We start from the raw sequence: 18807 nt of genomic DNA on the forward strand, positions 1-18807 counted from the left end.
CTACAAGATATGCTAACTGTTAGTATGAATTAGAAGTGAAAGAAAAGTGTAAAAGAAGAGCATCATGAGATGCAAAGCAGTCTTTCTACAAATAAAAGCTACAGTTTCACTTCCCACCCTCTACCCTCTTTCCAGAGAGGGGAAAGGGGATGAAGGAAACATAGATCAATCAGCCTCCATCAGCCTTCTTTTAATACTGATTTTGAAAAAAGATTCCAATTTCATAACAATCAAGGGACTCACACCAGGATGATTCTCAAAGAAAAACATGGCATGAGTAATATTTCTGTGCACAGTAGTGCAGTCAGCTGGACGTTTTTGTCATCTTTACAACTCACTTACAAATGCCTCAGAAAATAATTTATTTCACCACAATATGCTCACTCCCAGGATTAAATCCCACACTGGGTAATTTGAGCATTAATGTTCATGGACAGTTCTTCTCAGAAATCCCAAAATATTTGTCCTGCTTGATTTAAAAACCTAAATCAGGAGAGATGATTGGACTCTTTCAATACTCCAAACGAGAAGAGAAGTTTTAGAAAGGAAATGTACTCTTCTCAAAGACTTTCAGTCCTCCACTTCATTCCCTACTCCTGAAAAATTGCACCCTTGTCACCTTCCTGCTGTCTTTCCTTTGGATATGAATGAAAAGTATTTCAACTGCCAATATCAGGTTAGAACAGAACTCAGGTGCCCAAACTTCATAGTTTTGACAGATTTTCAGAATAAAAAAATAGGGAGACAGCTTGAGAGCCTGTTCCTATTCTGAAGTATTCTGAAGTTTAATTATTCTGTATTTATATCAGTATTTATATTAGCTTTTTTTTTTTTTTTAATACATTTTAACTGTGCATGGTGGGTATTGTGTTATGTACATTAAGAAAAAAAAAAAAAAGGCATGCATAGCATTTAATTTTTGTTTGTTTTGACTACCACACAAAAGCAGTCTCTAGGAAGTGATTTAGACTTTAACTGTTATGAGATTACAACTAGAAACCTCCTGGGTTCAGTGAGGGTTTCACAAGGTAAAGCTTAATTATTTACAGTTTATTTCATGACAGACTAGATTCCAAGGTCATTTATCACCACGAATGAATATAAGTCACCAGTTTCTAATTTTGTAGTGAAACCACCAGCACTTAGTAAGAGCTGCAAGGTGAGTAGCAGGAGATATCCACCCTTAAAAAGCACCAAGAGATGGACCTTATGAGCTAGAAAAATAACGAGGACAAACATATCTGCTTAAAAAGGGGAGGTACCTTCCAAATCAGAAGGGCTAACAAAAGCTGATAGTCTCTTCACCGAATTTTCAAATAAGAGAGGTTATTCAGCACACGCCAGCAGATCTCTGAGCCAGTGCTGACAGTGAAAGCCCTCCCAGGCAGCAGAAGTTGCTGCTCAAGCCCTGGCTGGGGCAGCCAGGGCCACCTCGCAAGCCCCCCTACTCACTGGACACGCTGTGCACTGGTGTCAGAAAGCCTGCCGACAGCCCACAGACCACACCGACCCTTGTTTGATGCTGGCTGTGGCCAGCCCCACCTGCGTGGCTCTCCTCCACTGCGCAGATCCTCTCCCAAAGCACCAGCACAGCAGATTACTTGTGTTGGGATAAAGGCTGGGGAGATGTGGGTAGACTACAGAGGCGTGCAAGCAGTGAGCATGGGCTCCTATGCCTGCAGGTGCACACAGGGCAGGAACAGGAAAAGCACACTCCCCTTGAGCCAAGCACGCCCAAAGGTTCCAGAAACAATACACCTGGGAGCCCGGGCAGCAACATTAGCCAGCACCTCTGGGTTGTTAGCAACAAAACAACCCAGAGACCTGACAGGGATGTTGGCAGCCGGTTCTAGCAAAGCAGACCGCAGCTGGAGGGTGCACCCGGCAGTGCAGAACGACCTGCTTCCCACCATCCCCCAGCAACAAGGGAACCTGAAACTGGTGGCTATGCTCCATGGCTTGGAATAGATGTCATCCCAGGTGCCTCTGGATTTGTATCTTTATTGCAGCACCCATTAGAACCCTAAAGGTATCTCCCACTCAATGCAGGAACAGACTGTTTCTTCCCACTGTTATGGTCAGCAAAAAAAGAAGAGGGAAAAAAAAAAAGAATGAAGAGGGGAAAAGAATGAAGAGGAATCAGCATAAGAACATTGAGAAATGCAACTGCATCACACAAATTAAGGCACAGATCGGGGCAATATTTGGAGTCTTCATGGCATGGCTTCAGGCTGGACATCAGGAAGAGGTTCTTCACTGAGAGGGTTGTTGCGCACTCAAACAAGGTCCCCAGGCAAGTAGTCACAGCACCAAGCCTGTCAGAGTTTAAGAAGCATTTGGACTGTGCTCTGTGATATGGTTTGAATTTTTGGGTAGACCTGTGTGGTGCCAGGAGCTGGACTCAGTCTTTATGGGTTCCTTCCAACTTTGGATATTCTATGATTCGATGGCTTGTATGGACAGCCTGCACTACTGGAGCCAGCACCCTCATAAGCTCCCAGGTTCATGGCTTGGATCACTATCAAAGAGGATCAAGAAATAGTCAGAGTGGCTCTTGAATTAGAAGAAGGTCACAATTTGGGGACGTGTAACTTAGTAATATGGGCATTAATAATATAAATGAAAAGAGCAAATCTTCAGCATCCGTCTTCAGAAAATAAAGATATTTTCAGACCAGATATTAAGTAGCTAAAATGATATCACAAAGTATAAAACATGCATTAGCCCCTATGTTAATTTGACTTTCTATTTGGTATTTCTACCATTATAGATTTGTATTTATTGGTCAAGTTCCAAAAGCAAGTTATTCTTGTTCTACTTCAAGGAAAAAAATATACCATGTTATGTACTAGTAGCTAATGTACATTGACCACAAAAAAACATTTGTAGCACCAACATTTTAGGAGAGTACATATCATTATAGACAAGCAATGGTGTGTTTAAGCCACATGATGATAGTAGCAAACAAATACCTGGTTGCATGAAGAATTAAAGATCAGTGATTCTCCAGCACGAGTCAACTGCAAAATGAATAGAGTTGTATCACTACGACAATATATTATTGTAGAAACTGAACTGTTTTTAAATAGGTGTAGAGGAATATAAATGAGTTGGTGAGCTATAAGAGATGATAAAAAGCTACAAATTAGACCTTTTTTTTTAACTTTGATTTTTTCCCCTCACACAGTACTTACATATCCTTAGCAGTAAACATTGTACAGCTTGCTCTCTTTTCAGGAGAGTTAAGAAAAATAATGTTAAACAAAATTAATTCCAAATATATGCACAGACCTTTACTTCTAGGATCTATCAGTTACATAGTGGTTTATCAATAGCATTTGACTATCAGCCCACAAGTGTCTTAAGTTGTAAAAGAGACACTGATCTTTAACTTCTGTCTTCTAGCCTTAAGTCACCTGTTGTTTCCTCCTGACTCTGCACTACATTCACCAGTTCTTTGACTTGAAGCATCTGCTGCATAACTGTATTATGCTTTCTGGCCTTGTATAAATCACAGAATAATTAGCATTGGGAGTGACCTCTGGAGGTCATGCGGTCCAACCTGCTATTCAAAAAAAGGCTAACTTTGAAGTTAAACTAAGATATGATCTATGAGTTGTATAATACAATCAAAATGACTCCTCAAGCCACAAGATATTCTGCAAGTGATCAACAATTAGTTCCTGACTGCCGTTAAAATAAGCTATCCCATCTTGGTCCCAGGCTTACATCATATTAGTGATAGGATGAATAGGATCAAGAGCAGAAGTAAAGATCTTGAAAGAGCACAGCTGCTGGCCTGTGAATCACATGCACTTCAAGAGCATTTTAGGAAACCTGTTAGGAATAATTGGCTGAGAAGAAAGTGGCAGAGCAAGGACAGAAAGCTGCAGGAGCAGAGGAGGAAGGTGGACAGTGTAGTGGGGGAAGGATTGGGGCCAGAAGTCATAGCAGCATTTCTCTGGTGGATATCAGCATAGCTCAGTTGGCTGACACATGGAGAGGTTCTTGTAAACCCATTTAGTACAGCTTGCATGGTCCCTGGTGACCCAGAGAACTCAGTTCAGGAAGACATCTGTATTTACAAGAGCCTTGGTGCAGCTGTTTATACAACTCCCCTTAACTGAGGCCTCACTATGGGGCTGAGGGGAGGAGAGCGATTGAGTTACCACAAACGCTGTCCTCTGGCGTAGAGCAGGGAATGAACATTTACTATTTATCACAGATGATTTTTCAGGCTGTAATTTTCATTATGGATTCAAAATCATTTTAGATTAGTGCAACTCATGTATGTATGTGTATATTTATACATATATATCTTATATATAATGCCTTTACATATACACACACACACATTTTTAAATGAGCATTGCAGCCCCTCAATATACCCTGATACGTTTGGTTTTGTCTACACATTGAGGCTACAATAAGAAGCTATGCCAAGCAGAACAGGCTGTACATTATTTAATGGTTTGACCATCCTACACCACAGTTTTTCATAGTTCCCTATCCTGTCACTCAGGATAGCATTGAGAGCAAACTGCATTTGAAGGTGTGTCCAACAGACAGGAACAAGTCTTGCTGTTCACATTGTGACCATATTGGCAAATTGAATAACTGCTGTTCCTCCAGCAACGTCAACAATGTTCTGAGCAAATTGCAGGTACTATAGCAAATCACCCTGCTTAAAATCCCTAGTGATCATAGCAGTTCACAGCAAACTGAAAACATACTTCCTTTGACCCTTCCACTCCACAGCACAGCTGAACGACCTTGGTGGTGGGTCGTTTCACTAAGGAATTTAAAACACTGTTTCACTATTTAATTTTAATAAATTTACATATTGGAAACAAAACCAACTTTATTATATATGTGTAAGTCTCGCAATTTACAAGAAGACGCAGGAGTTTCAAGAACCTTCCCTGCAAGTCAAGGAAGCAATAACATATGCATCTTAAAACTATCAAACTCAAAACCAAATAAAGAAAATGCAAAACAAAGCAATACACAAAGGGTATGAGGAAGAGGGTGGGGAGAGTTCAAATCTCGCATATGCTTCACTTTGCAAACTACCATAAATCCTTTGATTCTCTTGCAGGTCACATTTAGTGTTTTGTTCATTTGTATTTTTGCCCTTTCTCAGCCTCTTAGAGTCTCCCCTTTCTTCTGTGAGTAAGCAAAAACTCAATAATTGAGAAGTTGGTTCTAACAGCTTCTTCGTAATACACAAGAGTGGTGATTTCCAAACTTCTGGATAGTCAGGTGTCAGCTTGTTTCACAGACAAGCCTTTGTATTGATTGTTCTATACTTAAATAATATCAAGTTCATTTTAAGCAAATAAATTACTGTATGCCTCATGCTCTCCAGACTCGGGGTATGTCTCAAAGCCATGGTAAGAAGCTAGGCCAAGAGCCACAGATCATACACTAATTAGCATCTATAAGAAGCTGCCTGCAAACCCAGCCATTGGCGTGGCTGCAGCAGCATCCCAGGAAGCTCTGCTGAGGGTAAGCAACATCAGCCCAGCCCGGATCAGCTTGGTTCACCAGCTACTCCTGAACCTGTTTCACCTCCCTCTGCCCCCACACCTGTCCCCTTGTTAAAACATTATATATTTAGTAATTGGTAGCAATTATTCTCTTCACCGATTAATGCTGAATCTCAAAGCTTCTTGCAGCACTCAGACAAGGCATTACTTTAATATAATTCCCTGTAGCTCCTCTTTTCCTCATAACCCATTGCTTATTTACAACGTGGCTTTATCTTCTCATGCACTTACTAAAACTATTAACATTCTTGCAATTCTGGCCACAGACAAAATAATAAAAATAAAGTCACTACATTTTGCATATACAAAAGATAAATAGAAATAAAATGAAGCATCTGAAAACCCTGTGCTGGTCATGTGCTATACTCTGCCTTGATTCACTTCTATACATGGTGACAAGTATTTTATCACAGGCATTTTATCAACAGCTCCAGGGCAGCATACAAATGACTTCACCAAATAGCAAGTTTCTTTGAACCTATTTGTTAGATATTGAAATAACGGGGGAAAAAAATGAAGGAAATAACTTAATAAAATAAAAGCACGTTTGAAGTACTTTTTCTGAATGCTGTTTCTCTGCAAATTGGTTTACACTTCACTTCTTCTGCAAAAATAGTATCTCCAAAATAAATAAATAAAATGCTTTGAGAGTAAAGGCAGCAGTTCCAGTCTGATAAATAACATAAAAAAGGCATCTCCGCACTCAGCAGATCTGGCTCCGGTGTGTAGTCAGGAGTGATTGCTGCTGACTAGTGAGATAAATAAGGTCTACTACTTTCATGCCTGTTTGCAATAGGATATTAATGCTATTGTAGCAAAGCAAACTGAACACTGCTGTGTCATATATAAGGCAAAGTTCTTCATTAATTTTCAATTACATATCCAGATGGTCCCTACTGTACCACTCACTAACAGGTAACATGATAAAGCAATGATGTCAGAGCACACTTTTGTCTGCACAAATTTTATGATGTGAAAACACTCAGGACAGGAGATCAGCCTACGAGATTGGCAAATTTTTAATCTAGAGCCAAACAGAAACTCCAGCCTCATGAAGCTCCTTTTAAACAATCACTATCCAATTCAAGCACTGAAGCTTTTCCTCATAAAATGCTGCAGGTACAAGCAATCTTAAATGGGAAAAACTACAGCAACAAAACAACAAGCACATGTACTAGTACAAAAACATTTAACAAGTGTTTTTTCTTGAAGTTTAACATCATATGTGTAGGTTATTCATATAGTATGTACAATATAACACACATCTTATGCATAAATACCAGCTCATCATCTCACTCAAGACTATAGACTATAGACTATATAGAGTAGAAAATCTATTTTACCTTGCAATCCTATCAGAATGAGACTAAATAATATTTTACAAGACTGGTTAGTAAGTGACGGAAAAGGAACAGGCCACACAAATTCTCAGCAATTGGCAAGCTACCACTTTTTTAGAAATTATTATGAATATTAGGATATGAAACATATGCTTGAAAGAGAGGTTTTAAAATATTTTGGAGTGTATTTGTGACAATACTTAGTATAAATAGCTAGTGGCAGTGCCTGCTCTTTGGAATCTAGATGCTGGAGAGATAAGGGAGCCTCTAAAAGAAGAAACAGATAGCAAAACAGGAAGCCTGGCTTCCACAGCCTCCCAGGACACATAGAAGAAACACATCACCATTATTTTCTTACCATTATCTGACCTAAAGTTCCTGAAAGCTAACTATTTCTCTTTAATTAAACATAGCATGTACCATATGTACATCTAGATGTGCATGTATCTTAGTATCTCAGTAAAAAGTCAGTGCTGCTATCTAGTGCCATTCTGCTATTTCCTCAGAAAATTCACCCAAAAGTAATGACATGAAGCCTTACATGTCTTATAAAGAAGTCAAGGAGTATGGTACTCGCTAAGCTAAGAAGCCTCACTGAAATAGGAGTAAAATCTTCGGTAAACACTGTTGTTCATCTTACTGAACAGAGTCCGAGTTAGCAGGCAGTATATCTTAATACATATATATATGTATATGTTACTAAAGAACCCTCCATTTGTGCTCACGATACTTCAGATCCATTTCATTTCATGCCATGAAAGAGTGAATCAAAAACAGGGCAGAGAACAGAAACAGAACCACGTTTCATATTATTGTTGGTGTCAGAGCTTTCAATTCCTTCAATATTTCAAATTTAAGAGGATGGTTGACATCACATCAGCAAAATATTTACTTTACATTGAGAGTGTCTTAAAATGTTGCCAAAGCAGATTAGAGCTTGCTGTCCTTTCTGCTGAATCCTCTGGACAGTCTTTGGCATACAACAAAACAAGCTAAATTAACTTCTCTCAAATTTGTGGCTTTTTACGTCTCAAGCTGCTAAGCCTTTTAGCTACATGAAGCTCCTACAAGAATGAGATGCTGTCCAGGTTTACATGGCATGGAAGGCTGCGTCTTAATGGGACGAGCACCAGCACAGCAATCATGAGCCTAAGGCAGCTGTGCAGCCTCCATGCCTCAAGGCTCAGCAGAGCTGTCTCTAGTCCAGGACCAAATACTGCCAGCAACGACCTGCAAGCCAAGGTAGCTCTGGTCAGATGTCTGCTCCAGGGGTGAGGAGCAGATGCCTCTCCCACAAGCGTAACTTCCTGCACTTACATATTACTATTACTACCTCTTCTTCTTCACCCTGATAATAAAGGCAGCTGTTTGAGCTGCTCTGAGATGCACAACATGAGCACGTGTCCCAGGAAAAGTATTAATGGCAGGTGATAGGACTGCAAGTTTGCACTATGTCTTGATACTACTGCAGACCTGGGATGTGTCATCTTGGTATGGGAAAAATTATGTTTTTGAACGCCTCTCTGTTAATGTGTAGGGATACCACCTGTGCAACATCCACACACATACATGTAACTCTGAACATATGCACTTCAAAAAGTCATAGTAACTCAAATGTCATCATATGAATATCATGAAAAATGTTAAAAACAAATGGTTATTTTGGTGACAAATTACTGTGAAAACAAGATCTATCACTATTCCAAAGCACAAGAGAACTACTATCTATCTGTCTCAGGACTGGTAAGGCGTTATCCCCACCTGCCACATTCCACCTTTCTGAAACTTTTTGCAACTTGTTCCTTTCAAACCTCCTAAATCATGAAGTGTAGCTTCACCCTAGGAAGTCGGCAGTTTCTCTCTGTGCTTTACTTTCTCTCACGAGACTTCACAAAGCATGTGTTCTCAGTCAGGAAGCAAGTGTCAGACTGGTTGTGGGAATATGTTCTTGCATATCCCTGACAGCCTAGTGGCAGCAGGTGGTTCCCTTTTGTTTCACAAGGAATCACTGTTTTTTTTGCCAGTTCTTATGACTCATATGGAAGACAGAGAAGTAAACCTTCAGAGTGTATCAGCGGATGCTCCCTTAAATTCACAATTAGTTTCCTTGTTTGGGTTTGATGAGCATAAGTGAGAACATTTTTCTACCTGCTAAACCAACCTTATGTATAATTAGCTTTTGTATTTGTGCATTGCCTGCATCCTGATTACATATCCATACGGTGCAATGAAGTACATTGAAGATGTCTCACAAACTGTTGTATTTCCACAGCAGTGCATTGAGATATTTGGTCCTGTCCTAAAAGGCACAATGCCTGGCCATCACTATACCAACACAGCTGTGTTGCTGCTTGTTGTGCTGGCTAGGTATCTTAGTCTGTATCTTATAAATTTACCACACAGTTGACCTAGTATCTTAACAAGCATTAAGGACATCGGCATTTCTGCTTCCATAACTCAACTCTACCTACTGGCCTTTATCCTCTGTGCCACCCCACCACATCTATTTTCTGTGGCAAAGGAGAGGATGAACAAGGGAAGAAAATAGGTGAAAATAAGGTGATGAAGGAATGTTATATATGTAGCAAGAATCCCTTCAATTCCACCTCTCTGAATTTAAAAGTTGTTCTGCCACCTGCATTTTGTATTTCCAATCAACAGTCATTGATCCAATCAACTGCTTTCTGAAATGATTGTGACTAAAGCTTTACAGGGTTCTGTGTTTGTTTAAACAGAACTTCAGAACATCCTTGCCTTTCACTACTTGACCCACCTATGCAGAAAGAATTTGGGTACTTTCCTACCCTTTCCTAGGGAAGTAGAGAAAAAGGAAGTTGCTGAAAAACATGCTTTTTTTGGCCTGAAGTTCCACTAATTCTCACCCCCATCCAGGAATCACCACCATCAGCAGTCCCTCAAATGTCTCCTACAGAGCAAGCACAGCATCCCCACAAGAGAGCAGAGAGGATGCATGTCCAGACTGCACAGCTTGCATGCAAACTGAGCAAGAGTCACTGCTAATGGGCTCAAAAGCTTAAGAATCTTCAGTCCCCCTGGAAAAACATGCACTTGGTTGATCCAAGGTTTCACATAAGCAAATGCTTTTGAAATTTAACTCATTCTGGCCAAACACGAGGTTTGCAGGAGTGTCTGCTGAGCATATAAGGGCACCCCTGCCCCTGCAGACAGACTGAAAGAGCACTGGTTCTGCACGGTCAGGTTCTTGGTTCAACATATCCACTGGTCTGTTATCATTCTGTATTTCTGTTTAAAAAGTTAAAAAATTGCGTGTCCTAATTCATAATCAGTATGATAGTGCTGGATTTTTCAAGCATTTGCTAGTACAAACAGAATTAAAATGCATTTAAGCTCAAGCTGCAAACATTGATTTTAGTATACACTAAATTCAAGTAGCAAAATAAATAATATTTTTTCTAGGCTAATTCTGGTGTTTGGACAGGTGTCTGGGATTTATATGACATGATGGTTACTGAAGTATTCACATCTGGGCATTAAAGCTGTCACCAACTTGTAATATTTTTCCCTCTCTCCTTATTTGGATAAAACCAAAACACCCACTTTCATGTCTCAGATTTATCTCTGTGACTGAGCACAGAAGTGAATAACCTGAGTGATTTTTTCTTCCAATTCAAAACACATAAGTGATTAACAGCACACTGTACTTCAATACAGTGCTGAAAGGAGGTCTCTCCTTGTGAAGTGAAGACAGACCTTCAGTTTCTTTTTACAAGGAAAAAAGAGAGAGAGAGAGAGAGAGGGAGGCAGAGATGGAAGAAAAAAGGAAGTTCTCCAAGAAGAAAGAATTCTTTTACTTGTGTTTCTCCATGCCTCTTTCATCACAACTTAAATTTGCATACCCTGTTTTTTCCTGAGAAGAGAACTGGTGACTGGAAAACCAGTACTGATAAATGGAAGGGGGGAAGAAAAAATGCATTTAAAACAGAAAAACCATTAAGGTTGAAACCTTATTCATCAGGATTTCTACTCAATCCTACTCCTAGAAAGGCTGCTACAAGCCAGACCTCGTCAGTTCCCTCCTCACTTTGTCTTTAGCTCCACACTTTCAATTACAAGGTTTTCACTAGCCTGGCTCTTAAATATGAGTAAAGGTGGCAGACTGAAGGACAGCAAAGATAAGGAACACTGAAGGCAAGCATCCTGCTAAGGCAAGCATCCTGCTTGGCCCTGCTGGAAATACTGGCTCAAGGGGAAGAGGCAAAGCACCAGACAGCGTGCAAATGCTGAGGGGAACACCAGCTCACTGTTGCCCATGGTGGTATCAAAGAGTTAAAGGACAGCTAATTACCTAAGGGTAACAATTCCCATGCTTGCAATTCAAGGGTTGCAAAAATACCATATTTTTTCTTGTATACAGTTTCACATCCCATAGTTTTCCTCCTCTGTTCCAATATAAATCAGCTCTCCTGAGTCAGAGCATGACCACAGCCTGTCAAAAAGGACTTGTCTTCCAGCTCAATTAGTTACGCTGTGTAATTGCCAAACACCTCCCTTACCGTTGGTATTATCATAGAATCATAGAATATTCTGAGTTGGAAGGGACCCTTAAGGATCATCAAGTCCAACTCTTGACACCACACAGGTCTACCCAAAAGTTCAGACCATGTGACTAAGTGCACAGTCCAATCTCTTCTTAAATTCAGACAGGCTCGGTGCAGTGACAACTTCCCTGGGGAGCCTGTTCCAGTGTGCAACCACCCTCTCTGTGAAGAACCCCTTCTGATGTCAAGCCTAAATTTCCCCTGCCTCAGCTTAACCCCGTTCCCGCGGGTCCTGTCACTGGTGTTAATGGAGAAAAGGTCTCCTGTCTCTCGACACCCCCTTACGAGGAAGTTGTAGACTGTGATGAGGTCTCCTCTCAGCCTCCTCTTCTCCAGGCTGAACAGGCCCAGTGACCTCAGCCGTTCTTCGTACGTCTTCCCCTCCAGGCCTATCACCATCTTCGTAGCCCTCCTCTGGACATTCTCCAACAGTTTCATGTCCTTTTTATACTGTGGTGCCCAGAACTGCACACAGTACTCGAGGTGAGGCCGCACCAGCGCAGAGTAGAGCGGGACAATCACCTCCCTTGACCTACTAGCGATGCCGTGCTTGATGCACCCCAGGACATGGTTGGCCCTCCTGGCTGTCAGGGCACACTGCTGGCTCATATTCAACTTGCTGTCTACCACGACCCCCAGATCCCTCTCTTCTAGGCTGCTCTCCAGCGTCTCATCACCCAGTCTGTACGTGCAGCCAGGGTTTCCCCGTCCCAGGTGCAGGACCCGGCACTTGCTCTTATTGAACTTCATGCGGTTGGTGATCGCCCAGCTCTCCAACCTATCCAGATCTCTCTGCAAGGCCTTACCACCCTCATTCGAGTCCACGACTCCTCCAAGTTTGGTGTCATCAGCAAACTTGCTCAAAATACCTTCTATTCCTACATCCAGATCGTTTATAAAAATATTGAAAAGTACCGGCCCTAAAATGGAGCCTTGAGGTACCCCACTAGTGACCGCCCGCCAGCCTGACGCAGCCCCATTTACCATAACCCTTTGGGCCCTGCCCGTTAGCCAATTGCTCACCCATTGTATGATGTTTTTATTTAGCTGTATGGTGGACATTTTGTCCAGTAGGATCCTATGGGAGACCGTGTCAAAAGCCTTGCTGAAGTCCAAAAAAATCACATCAGCTGGTTTCCCTTGGTCCACCATACGGGTGATCTTATCATAAAAGGAAATCAAGTTAGTTAGGCAGGACCTACCCTTCACAAAACCATGCTGGCTGGGACCAATGACTGCTTTGTCCCCCAGGTGCGCCTCAATAAGGTTGAGAACCATCTTCTCCATGATTTTACCAGGCACTGACGTGAGACTGACAGGCCTGTAATTGCAAGGGTCTTCTTTCTGACCCTTCTTGAAAATCGGCACAACATTTGCCAGCTTCCAGTCTACCGGGACCTCTCCAAATTCCCAGGATCGTTGAAAAATAATTGAGAGAGGTTCCGCGATGACGTCCGCCAGCTCTTTCAGCACCCGGGGATGAATCCCATCCGGACCCATGGACTTATAGGGATCGAGGTGGAGTAGCAAATCCCGCACACATTCAGGGTCGGTTGGGAGTTTGTCATCCCCACCGTCCCGGTCCTCCAGCTCGGGGCACCCTGGGTCCCAAAGCCCATCATCGGCAATGAAGACAGAGGCAAAGAAGGCGTTAAGCGTCTCTGCTTTGCTTATGTCATTGTCTGTGAGGAGACCTTCCCTATCAAGGAGCGGCCCTATGTATTCTTTAGTTCTCCTTTTTCCATTCACATATCTAAAAAAACCCTTTTTGTTTTCTCTCACAGACACAGCCAGCTTCAACTCTAGGCGTGCTTTGGCCACACGAACTTTCTCCCTACAAACACGAACAGCACCCCTGTATTCTTTCCATGACACCTGGCCCTCCTTCCAGTAGCGAAACACTCTCTGTTTCCGCCTAATCTCCATTAGAATGTCCCTGGTCAGCCACGTATTCTGTTTTTATATAAAATTGCAGCTTAAAACTCCATTCAGTTCTACATATTTTCAGTATTTTATATATTGAGTTATTAACTACATGGACTTACGATGCATGCAAGCCACCTAAAAAGCTCAGGCAGGAAGAAGTTGCTGATGGCAGAGGTGAAACTGTTGACACCTTTGACAGAGAAGAATTTTTAAAAACTTAAGCAGGAGCAGATGGACAGCAGCACCAGCTTAAATACACTTAAATGCAATGTAACCACTCACTTTTAGGTGGCTGTTAAACCAATGAGTCTCTGCAAAATCCAAGAAGGATACTGTGAAATAACCTATATATCTGTCTTGTATTGTGAAGTTATGATGTTGTCGTCCCCTTTTGTAATCTTTATTTTTTACAAAATCTTTAATCTTTGTAATCTTTAATTTTTACAAAATTTATATTTTTTACAAAATACTTTTGTAATCCTTATAAACAGAACTGCTTTGAAACAAAAATGCCCATAATGAAGAAATAAAATAGAGACTGGCATCCCTACTGTACACCCACTCCAAAGCATCTCTAGGAGCAGACTGTTCTCTTCCAGACTTATAGCTACTATTACACAAAGCCTTTCTTCCTCAGTGTTTTGCAATTAAAAAAATAAAAGATTAATTAATAAATCTAGCTTTTGCTGCTTCATCCTTTTTAATCATTCATTGAAATTAATTCAAGCTTCATGAGTTTGAAGCAAGTATTCTTCAATGCCACAGACCAATATAAATCTCAGAACAGGCATCACAGCAGCAAGAAGAAAAAAATCAGGATTCAGAAAGAGAAACTAAAAAAAAAGTTGTATTTTTTCACATGTTCAGGTGCACAGTTACAATAAAATGTCCACAACTTAGATTTGAAAGTAAAAAACAAGCTTTATTAGTGCACAGAAAATTATACACTGTAAAATTAACCAAAGCTAGCTTTCTAGAGCTGGAAACAGTAACTTTGTTTCAGTTGAATCTGCTGAACTCTAAGTAGTATTCCTCCTTTGAACTAAAGGAAATTATATGATATTTTAAAAACATAGAGGATTTGATGTTTCCTTTTTCAGGAAAGGAGAAGGGGAATGCTGAGTGAAGGGGACATATAGGAAATTGAGGGACAGAATAAATCCGAAGGCAGGATAGCAGTCAGTGGTGCATCTGAAGTAGTCATCACCTCTCATGAGGTTATGGTCAACTACACGCAAGTAGTGCTCTGAATTCAAGGTACTCAGAGACAGGGGAACTGGAACTGGGAATCCTAGCTCGGTGTGCCCAGCACATTGCTCCATAGATTCAGAGCATTTTAAAAATATGTACAAAAAAATAAAAATCCTCTCAAACACATGAACTAGGGTTGTTTGCGAATTAATATATTTATTGATGTGAAAATATTCATAGTCATTTAAGCTATTCAACACAAATGTTACAAAATAAAATATTGAGGCATCAAAATTAAATATACCAAATTGTGTAAAACAGAACCAGAAGTACTAATATCAGTGGAAAGTGACCAAGCATAGTACTTTCCCAGATTTTTTTTCAATTTAAACTTATAAAATGTCCTTTAAATGGCTATGTAAAATCTCCAGAAGACATGTCATTCTAAAGCAACATTTTGTTATTTTTTTTTTAAATATCATATGAACTATTGAAAAACAACATATCATGAAAAGCAGACAGTGAAACAAATGGGGATATTTCAACTTTCTCTTCTGTCATTTGAACCAGGATTTGAGTATACATAGTTCATGCACAAAGCCACTTCTGCTACATCACAACATTCATTACTGGGACTGGCTGAACACTGGAGGCAAAAATGTTGCTGTTGCTTCAGCAAGCACTTGGACTGCAAGACCAAGCAGTATGCATTTAGTACCATTAGTATTCACAAAGTTATTTCTTAGCAATTTAGTCAAACATAGAATTAGATGACTAATTCCGATGGTCAAACAATAATATCCAGCAGAACACTTACATCTGAAGGCCAGAAAGACTGCTCTCACATATGAACTGAGAAGCCAAAGTGATCAAAATGCACTTGAAAAAAATAATAAAAAAATAAACCTAGCATAATTATTTTTAAAGGGCTAACGTCATAACAGTAGAAGAGTAACACAGCTCAGCTGGCTCCATTAATTTCTTGCAGGTTGATTCCAGATGGCGAAGGGTTTCTATCCTGCTCACCACCTCTGCCTCCTAGGAAAAATGGAGCACATACCTGGGAGCATCTCACTGTCCATCTGCCACCCATGCACCCCTGCCTCCTGAGGGACCAGCCTGACTCCTGGACCAGGCTGCTGCCGTTTTCACTGACAGCAGGACCTGAGCTGGCGACAGCACAGGTGTGGCCCCACGCTCACAACCATGAGTCACTGCTGTGTGATGGCTGCCACCGAGCACCACGGCAACCTCAGAACCCAAACCTCTTCCTACAGTTAATAAAAAGGAGCTGCCCAGTCACCAAGTGTAACCAAATGCTTCTCCTAAGTTGAGCACAATTTTCTCTGATCCTGTAGCAATGTTCTTGCTGTCTTCTTTGGTAATTCAGTTGCATGAGAAGAAATCAATGGTTGGCAGCTTTATCAAATTAACTCCAGTGTTTCCTCCACTGCAAACAGTGAGTGTACTGTACACGAAACAGCACTCAAAGTTCAGTTCAAAAGGAAAACTTAAAAAAAAAAAAAAAAAAAAAAAAAAAAAAAAAAACCAACAACAACAACAACAAAAACACCTATAATATTCAGCTTTCTCAGGGTGAAAATGACCTGGCCAAACATGACATGACTACAGATAGGTGGATGCAGCCATAATCCTGTCACTCCAGTGCACAAAATGAGAGTACAAAGTGTTTCTATAAACACTGGAAAGAGTTTCTATTATTGGAGTACCACAAAATACAGACTGAACAAGGTGTCATAAGTTAGCTTGGACTTAGACCTTTTGTATTGCTCAAGAATGCACTGATAAGTACTTCAACCACTTCCAGTTAGAGAAAGAAAAAAAAAAAAAAAAGCTTACTGGAGAAACAAAAATGAGAACAGTACCTTAAGAGCAAACATACCTGGATCCACTGAAATCTATTTCCTGTTCTGGGAGAAGGAGCCCCTTCCTTGTTACTACAGGATGGACAGCTGTGTTCTTCCTACTTTTAAATCCCTGATCTTCCTAAATGAGGTAGCTGGGAGCCGGCACCAGGCAAGCTGCCAGCCTGGAACAATCAGCTGAGCCCTGACTCACCGCCAGCCCCTGCCTCGCTGCCAGAAGCATCCGGTCCTCAGCACCAGATTTAGGAAGCCCGGATGGGTACAAAGCTCTTTGCCTTCCAGGCATTGCAAGGTTTCAAATGACAGCATGAGAGAAATAAGAGTTTTGTTTGTTTGTTTCACTCAGCTCAAATTAAAAATGCAGATAGCAGGTGACAAAGGGCGTTGGCTGAGTACTGCCATAGGGATGGGTGAAAAGCAGCAGGGGAAAGTCAACAGGACCTGTAATTAAACCACAAAGAAATTCTTGGTCTCAAAGTCATCTTAGTCACTGCCATGGACACAGGAAAATGAAAATGAGCACGCAACTCACTAAGCTACTGTCCAGATTGGTCACAACTATTTATCAAGATCCACTGGAAAGGAAGGGTGGAGAGAAAAATACCTGAGGTCTTGTGTTGAGAGACCAGACCCTGTATCAAGCACAGGACACCTATGCCCCTCACATGCTACCTGCACTCTTTGTTCTGGGGAGAGGAAAGGTGTTTTAGGTACCTTTTCCCCCTTCCCTTCTCTATGGGAGACATGAAGCTGGCCATGACCTTGTGGTGTATCTCCCAATTCCTTTCAGAGGATTTGTGTGCTGCAGCGAGCACAGTAACACCCACATAAAAGAATGAATGCGGGAAAACAGCTGTGCACAGAATCACTGTAGGGACAGGGCCCGGACACGGTTCCACACTTATCCACACCCACACTATGATCCTTCCCAAAGGGCCCATCTTCTTACCTCCCTCCTTCCCCAGTTTCAGGAAGCCCATGGCCTATGGCCCCATTCACCCTCTTAAAAAGAGCTTCTCTCCCCTCCTCGTAAATTCACGGCTATCTTCAGTGCCCATTGACAGACCTAAATCCTAAATAAAGATCACAGATGAAACCAGTGACTTCACTAAGCCAACACAAAAATATTTGAATGATCTGTTAGGCTAGATAAAAATCCCTCAGAGAAAAACCTCTACACCTTCTTACGTCCCTGTCAATACCACAGATGCTTAACTTGCTCCCATCCAAAACAAAGGTTATTCCCGCAACAGCAGCGTCAGATGGGCCACGGTCACAGCTGAACAAAAGTGCAGGCATCACTTCAAGTCTTCTTCTAGACCAAACGCAACACCACTCAGTTCCAACTTAGAGATGTTCCAGTTCCACTTGTACACATCATCCATATGAAAAGTTATCCTCACTGCTGTTAAAAAAAAAAAAAAAAAAATGGCTATATCTTAACAAGGATGTCTTATTCCTTCCTCCTCAGCACTGGATTCACTATGGACGTTCCTGCTTGTTCTCACCACAGGCTGCCATTAGAGCTCCTCTGTCAATGGTTAAAACAATTTTGAGTGAAATTCAGTATGGAAACATGCTTTTATTTTAGTGCAGCATTCAAAACAAGTAGTTCATCATCATCCAAAAACAAATTCAGCTTGATTACAAATGATATAAGTGCTACTAAAAACACTATATCCAGGTCAGAAGTTCTCTCCTTCAATACAAAACTCAAAAAAAGTTATCTATTGTAGAATCTGCTTGAAAGTCTACACACTGCCACCAAACTTTTACTATACACTGAAAGATGTTAGAAGCAATGTGCTTCATTATTTTTTGGGGAAAAAAAAAATCTGAAGTTCTACAAAATAGAGCCAATATTAATGTTTTAACTTCTGTGGTGGTTTTACCGTGCTAGGCAGTTGAACACCACAACCGCTCTCTCACTCCCCCTCCTCAGATAAGGAGGGGAAGAAGTAAAGGAAAAAACAACTCACGGGTTGAGATAAGGATGATTTAATTAAAGAGAAATATATATATATATATATATATTATTAAGGAAATATTATTATTAATTAAACTATTCAACTAAAGGGAAAAAAGGGAAAGGGGAAGAGGGAGGGGGAAAGGGAATAACTAAACAAAAAGAAGTAAAGGCTATGTGGAAGTGCAGAGGAAAATAAATTACTCTACTTCCCACAAATAAGCGATGCTTGACCACGTCCTTGAAGCAGGGCCTCAACGCACATAGCCGATGTTCGGGAGGAGGACAGACGTCTTCACAACGAGAGCCCACCCATCCCCTCTTCTTCCTTTTTCCACCTTTTATTGCTGAGTGTGACATCATATGGTA

General features: G+C 41.0%; 1 protein-coding gene across 3 annotated transcripts in view; it reads right to left on the reverse strand.

Annotated features, from left to right (window-relative positions):
* EPS8 (epidermal growth factor receptor pathway substrate 8) overlaps nucleotides 1–18807 on the reverse strand; it is a 131666-nt gene that overhangs the window by 66890 nt on the left and 45969 nt on the right. The window contains exon 1 of one of the 3 annotated variants that reach the window (XM_035346813.1): nucleotides 16490–16596. The exons of the other annotated variants lie outside the window; for them this stretch is intronic. The gene's annotated coding sequence lies outside the window, so the exon portion shown is untranslated. Of the gene's footprint in view, nucleotides 1–16489; nucleotides 16597–18807 lie in introns of those variants that run through there. 3 annotated transcript variants of the gene reach the window in all.

Source organism: Oxyura jamaicensis, chromosome 1 (genome assembly GCF_011077185.1).
Source record: "Oxyura jamaicensis isolate SHBP4307 breed ruddy duck chromosome 1, BPBGC_Ojam_1.0, whole genome shotgun sequence".
NCBI classification, from domain to species: Eukaryota; Metazoa; Chordata; class Aves; order Anseriformes; family Anatidae; genus Oxyura; species Oxyura jamaicensis.